The sequence below is a fragment of the Anser anser genome (assembly GCF_964211835.1).
Source record: "Anser anser genome assembly, chromosome: 13".
In the NCBI taxonomy this organism is placed as follows: Eukaryota; Metazoa; Chordata; class Aves; order Anseriformes; family Anatidae; genus Anser; species Anser anser.
This window is the reverse complement of record NC_139734.1, coordinates 2,609,197-2,616,522: the sequence shown is the minus strand read 5'-3', so window position 1 is coordinate 2,616,522 and position 7,326 is coordinate 2,609,197.

Genomic DNA, 7,326 nt, shown 5'->3' with positions numbered 1-7,326 from the left:
ACCAGATGTCTGCGAAGTAGTAGCTACTCCTTGATCCACTTGACTTCTTTAATGCCTCCAGATACATTCAGCATACATTTGGAAAGAGGCATTTGTATTGGTTCTACAGTTTTATGCTGATCGTCATCCTGCTAGTTGTCATAAATAATAGGGTACTCTGTAAGAGATGTGATTCTGGGTAACAGGACCAAGCAACTGGAAAAGATTCTCCCTAGTATAGGGTTTCAGATTTAAATAGAGATATTGGCTAGACTGGATGTGTTTGCAAACCTATTTTTTTAGGCAAAGATTAGAAAGGCAAGGAGAATCACAAAGTCAATTTTAACTGTGAATATGCACTTTAAAAGCACATTAAATTGTATCTTTGTCTGGGGCTCGTGCATTTTTCCAGTGCCCTAGAATAAGCTCAACGAGACTGAAATCTGGATGAATTATTTCAGAACCCAAAAGAAGATTTTAACTGTTGGCATGTTTCAGTGAGGTTCTAATCTGTACTTTTACCACACATGAACAGGAGGAAAGGAAGGAACTGGACTGATAGGATTGTACCTTTAACTTTGTATCTTGAGCCCTGAGCAGAAATGTAGCCTAAACAGATTGCTGAGATGTGACATTGAAGGCTTCTCCCCTGAACTCTGCTCATTTCAAATGCAAAAAATAATCTTGAGAACCTCAGTCAAAAGCACTGCTATGATAAAACAACACAAGGAAAAATGCAAATGGAGTGAAATCTCCCAGGTAACTGGAAAAATCTGGCCTTTTCAGATGCAAAAATTGAAGGCAACATCTGACAACAACAGCTATGAAGACTTGCCAGAGCCAGCATCCAGCCTCGAGGTCAGGTCAGGTGCCCATGCTAGCAACCCTTGGGCACCATGCGCAAAGGAGAGGGGACATAGGCAGCAGCAAGGCACTTTCAGTTCAAAGGTTGTAGAGCATTTATGGATTCATCAGAAGCTTCATTTCACTGAATGCCCTTGGAGACACTTGTCAGTCGTTCCTTACCTCCCTTAGAGAAAGGAGAGGGTAAAACATCACCACACAACCAAGAGGAAGGAACCAAAATAGCTGTTTGTGTGTGTAACTCACACATCAGCCTTTACTTTTGTTTTGCAGACTGCTGAGGAGGTCAGGGATGGAGGTGAGAATATTCAGAGGTTGTCCCTTTGTGCAGCCGCGTGTTCGAATTGCTGGGACAGGCCTCAATGTAACAGACAGATGCCTCTAGCTATTTGATACACTCACTGAATTAATAATAAATAAAATGGCAGTGCAGTGGCATTTTTAGGGCCTGGGACTCTACCACCTCCCAGAGAAACAGGCTACCCAACTTCAGATATATCACTTCAGCTTTTAAAGTCTGAGAGCCTTTTTTCACTGTTAGGACTGGGTAGAAATCGATGAAGTGTAATTTTAGTTTCTGCTGTGGAGAAACAGTCCATTTTTTTGGCAGGAATATCCTCACCAGAGCTATCCTGGGCCTACCAGGAAACAGCACAGCTCTGGCTATAATTAACCTACAATACTAGTAAATGTCTGAAACTCGTCTGATAATGAAAAGCAGTAAAGACAAGCTATAGCATCTTCACCAAAAGCCCATTGCGCTGTAACTAGTGGAAGAATTTAAATGAGATCCTTAACATACACATGTATTATCACAGCTGCTTTTCTTCCACATGGTGTAGGAGGATAGAGCAATGACCATAAATACAGGCATTAAATGGGCTCCTTTCTATTACTAGAGGGACAAAATTATATCAGCAAGTTGGGTCTATTTAATATACATCATAGTGCCTGTAAAAGTGCGTGGTAAATCCTGGCCAAATATGAGCTCATTGTTCTCCCTGACTTGCCATCCCCTTAATATCAGAGCAAATACCCTCGCAAGGAAGCTGCAGCCACTGCTCCTGAGGTGGTTCATAAAAACTCAGAGCAGTCTCCAATTCTAACACGAACATGCCACTCAGTTTTGCTACAGATTTATAGCACTCCCCCACCCAAGACATTTGCTGTAATGACAAATGCCACTGTCTGATAGCAAAGTTGTGGCACCTACCAAAACACAGGTGTGACTTGCCTATTTCATTAAAAACAAACAAACAAATCATATTTATGCTTGATTTCTTTTAAAGATATTTAGATGAAATTTTATAAATGAGATCTTATTTAATCTACATTACTGTCATCACTAAATTGCTGCTAGCTAGGCTTGAGGTAATAGCTGTGATGTGCCTTGAAGTTCAGCTATTACAGTTAAATGGAGATATTTTCACAAGAATTTAGTGGTGCCTTGCAAACCAGGCTAATTTAAGGGCAGAACATCACTGTTAGCCTTTGCAGAAGAAGTTGTACACTGCCTGGTCCCTACCTGCTCTTCATTCCAGACAAAAAGTAAGACATGCCAGCTGCTCCTCCAGTTTGGATTACTCTCCTTTCCCTGTGTTTTGCACATCAGGAGAAAGCTACTCAAAAGTGTCACCCACTGCTCTCTCCAGGGCAGGCCCGCACTGAGCGCTGCCGTGGGACGCAGTAGGACCCAGAGGTGACAGCTGTCCGCACAGCCAGAAGGTATCTGCACCTCAGGGATGTGGCCAGGTTCAGGAAGGAACCACAGGACACGTGTTCCAGCAAACTGGCAGCCCTGAATTGTGATTTACAGAAGTTAAGCCTGATCTTATTCTCAGTAAAGTCAATTAAACAGCTATATTTCTTTCCAAGGGAAGAGCGGGTACAGCAGTCTACTTTGGGTACGCTGTCACAGGGAATAGATGGCATATTTGCAACACAGGGAAATATTTCATGATTCTTTGCCAATGCTGCTCCCAATGCACATTCCCACTACCACCAAACAAAATTGTACTGGCTATAGTATCTCCTCAAGACTTTAAGATCACCTTATTTTCTGCCAGAAATAACTCACTTATCTGAAAAGTAAAATGTTATTGAGGTTCTAGAGCATTTCACCTGTGACAGGCTTCCTCCCAAACACAAAGCAAATCCATCCAGTTTATCCACCCCTGGACAGAGAGCTGGCCAAGCATCTGCAGCCAGATCTGTTAGTGGATTACTCGATGTGTGTAATGACAGACCTCACCCTGTCCTTTGTGCACCACTTTTCTTACCAAAATCTTTGAGATGTGCCGGCTTTACAACGTATGGTAACATGCATGTCTGCAGTATACCTGTGTCCCCAGGAAACTTCCATCCTGGAGTCCAGATCTGTAAGGTGTAAGGTCAGGGATGATAAACCTTATTTACAAGAACCATTCTGCTCATGGACAACCCCATATGAGTCAATTTTTCTAGGCAGAGAGTATTTTTCCCATGGGATCTCTCTCTGTAGGAGATAATGCATACAAACCACTTCCTTTACAACATAAGTGTATCTCCAAATTCATTTGTTCTTTCTTGAGGAACTGATCTCTGTTACAGAGCCTCCCAAAAGGCTGGGAAGGTAGCTAGTTGGAAATGACCTAACATAACAGGAAAACCTAAAGCATAGGAGAAGAACCCTCTCTATTCTTCCCCAGCCTTCCAGAAACTCTAATCCTAACAGCTTGGCTCAGCTCCTCCCAAAGCCCTTCCATCAGTCCCCTTTCTATAAAACAAATAAAACTGCCTGTCCTGGCAATATTTAGCAAAATCATTCCTAGACATTACTGCATCTTGAATGAGATGGAACTATACAACTGTTTAGATAACAGAGAGTCCTGGCAGTGACTTAATGCCTCACTGGGCCCTCTGCCATGAGTTACTATGGTTCTGTTGTGGTTTAACCCGGCCGGCAGCTAAACACCAAGTAGCCCGATTCTTGGGCACGTGAGCATCTACAAGGCGTACCTTTACAACCAGGTTCTCTACCCGGGCAGCAATATCTTGCCACAATGCCGCAGCCCAGATGGGCTTGCCCCTGCACTGCCAGTTGTTCTGCTTCCATTGCTGTAACCACCCCCACAGGGCATTTGCTACCATCCATGAATCAGTATAGAGATAGAGAACTGGCCACTTTTCTCGTTCAGCAATATCTAAAGCCAGCTGAATGGCTTTCACTTCTGCAAACTGACTCGATTCACCTTCTCCCTCAGCAGCTTCTGCAACTCGTCGTGTAGGACTCCATACAGCAGCTTTCCATCTCCGATGCTTTTCCACAATATGACAGGACCCATCAGTGAACAAGGCATATTTCTTCTCATTTTCCGGTAGCTTGTTGTACAGTGGGGCTTCTTCAGCACAAACCACCTCCTCCTCTGATGATATCCCAAAGTATTTGCCTTCTGGCCAGTCCATAATCACCTCCAAGATTCCTGGGCGACTGGGGTTTCCTATTCGAGCCCGCTGAGTAATCAGTGCAACCCACTTGCTCCATGTAGCATCAGTTGCATGATGTGTAGAGGGGACCCTTCCTTTGAACATCCAGCCTAGTACCGGCAGTCGGGGTGCCAGGAGGAGCTGCGCTTCAGTACCGACCACTTCCGAAGCAGATCAAACTCCTTCATATGCTGCCAATATCTCCTTTTCAGTTGGAGTATAGCGGGCCTCAGATCCTCTGTATCCCCGACTCCAAAACCCCAGGGGTCGACCTCAAGTTTCCCCAGGTTCTTTCTGCCAGAGGCTCCAGGTGGGACCATTCTCCCCGGCTGCGGTGTAGAGCACATTCTTTACATCTGGTCCTGTTCGGACTGGCCCGAGGGCTACTGCATGAACTATTTCCTGCCTAATTTGTTCAAAGGCTTGTCGTTGCTCAGGGCCCCATTCAAAAGCATTCTTCTTACAGGTTACTTGGTAGAGCGGGTTTACAATCAGACTGTAATTTGGAATATGCATTCTCCAAAACCCCATGACACCTAGGAAAGTTTGTGTTTCTTTTTTGCTAGTTGGTGGAGACATAGCTGTTATTTTGTTGATCACATCCATTGGGATTTGACGACGTCCATCTTGCCATTTTATTCCTAAAAACTGGATCTCTCATGCAGGTCCTTTAACTTTATTCTGTTTTATGGCAAAACCGGCCTTCAGAAGGATTTGGACTATTTTCTTCCCTTTCTCGAAAACTTCTTCTGCAGTGTCACCCCACACAATGATGTCATCGATGTACTGCAGGTGTTCAGGAGCTTCCCCCTGCTCCAGCGCAGACTGGATCAGTCCATGGCAAATGGTAGGGCTGTGTTTCCACCCCTGGGGCAGCCGATTCCAAGTATATTGGACTCCCCTCCAAGTGAAAGCAAACTGTGGCCTGCATTGTGCTGCTAGAGGGATGGAGAAAAATGCATTAGCGATATCAATTGTGGCATACCACTTGGCTGCCTTTGATTCCAGTTCATACTGGAGTTCTAGCATGTCCGGCACTGCAGCACTCAGTGGTGGCGTGACTTCGTTCAGGCCACGATAGTCCACTGTTAGTCTCCACTCACCATTAGACTTTCGCACTGGCCATATGGGACTATTAAAAGGTGAATGAGTCTTGCTGATCACTCCTTGGCTCTCCAGTTGACGAATTAGCTTATGGATGGGACTCAGGGAGTCTCGGTTGGTGCGATATTGACGCCGGTGCACAGTTGTGGTAGCGATCGGCACTTGCTGTTCTTCAACCCTCAGCAACCCCACAACAGAAGGGTCCTCTGAGAGACCAGGCAAGGTAGACAACTGTTTAATGTCCTCTGTCTCCAAGGCAGCTATGCCAAAAGCCCAGCGGAACCCTTTTGGGTCCTTGAAATATCCTCTTCTAAGATAGTCTATGCCAAGGATGCACGGAGCATCTGGGCCAGTCACAATACGGTGCTTTTGCCACTCATTACCGGTTAGACTCACTTCAGCCTCCAATACAGTTAACTGCTGGGATCCCCCCGTCACACCATAAATACAGATGGGCTCTGGCCCTTTATAGCTTGATGGCATTAGAGTACATTGTGCACCGGTGTCTACCAAAGCCTTATACTTCTGTGCGTCTGACGTGTCAGGCCATCAAATCCACACAGTCCAATAAACTCGATTGTCCCTTTCCTCCCCCTGGCTGGAGGCAGGGCCCCTCTAGTCCTGGTCAGAATCTTCGTTTCTGTGTTTAAAGGACTGCCTGCTGGAAGATGGAGCAGCAAACTTTTCAGAGAATTCCTTTTTCCCACTTGTTTTCCTTTGCAATTCACGTACCCGTGCCTCTAGGGTCGCAGTAGATTTTCCATCCCATTTTCTCATGTCCTCTCCATGGTCACGTAGGTAAAACCACAGGGTGGCGCGGTGTGTGTGCCCACCATATTGTCTTCCTTGCATAGATGAATGTTTACGCCTAATAGCTGAGACACTGGTTTGTACAGGTGGGGAGGAAAATAATCTCTCTTCAAGTTGGTGGATCTTTTCAGAAAGTTTCTCCAAAGTATTCTCTTTTAGCTGGTGGACACTGGTTCGTTCAGGTGGAGGGGAAGATAATCTTTCTTCAAGTTGGTGGATCTTTTCAGAAAGTTTCTCCAAAGCATTCTCTTTTAGCTGGTGGACACTGGTTCGTTCAGGGAGGGGAAGATAAATTCTCTTTAAGTTGGTGGACCTCTTCAGAGAGTTTCTCCACAGCCGAGACACAGGCCTGTAGGGAAGAGGAGAGATTTCCTTCGTACTGCCGGAGTATTTTAGTCACTTCATTCACTGGGGGATTCTCCTCCTCTTTCCAGGTTAGTATTGCCAATGAGCTGGCATATGATGATGGTGCACTCCGTACAAACTTCCGCCACATGGGTGGTGTACACCGGACTGCATCTGGATCTGTGGATGTTTGTGCGTCGTCTAGGGCCTTATAAATTACTTCCCGTACGGCCAATTCCCTCAGGTACTGAATTCCCTTCTCCATGGTGGTCCATTTGCCTGGTAGACATACAAGTTCTTCCTTGAAGGGATACCTTTCCTGCACAGCTGACAGGAGACGCCTCCAGAGGCTGCGAGATCGTGCTCCATCTCCAATTGCTTTGTCAATGCATGCGTCCCTAGCAAGGGATCCCAGCCGCCTGGCTTCCTTGCCCTCTAATTCCACATAATTGGCTCCGGTGTCCCAGCACTGGAGCAGCCAGGTGACAAGCTGCTCACCTATACAGCGACCAAAATCTTTTCGCACATCTCGTAGCTCACGCTGGTATAGAGTCCGGGTAGTTACTGTTGATTTTTCGACATCCCCATCCTCATCTTCAGTCTCCTGCACCTTTGATGGCCCCACCTCGTCTTCACTATGCCCAGACTTAGCAGAAGACTGCGTTCTAAACGACCTGAGCCTCTATACCATTTTTTCACCTTGTCTACAGGGGCAACTTGCACTGCTACAGCTCGTTTCTCTGACCCAGCCACAGGGTC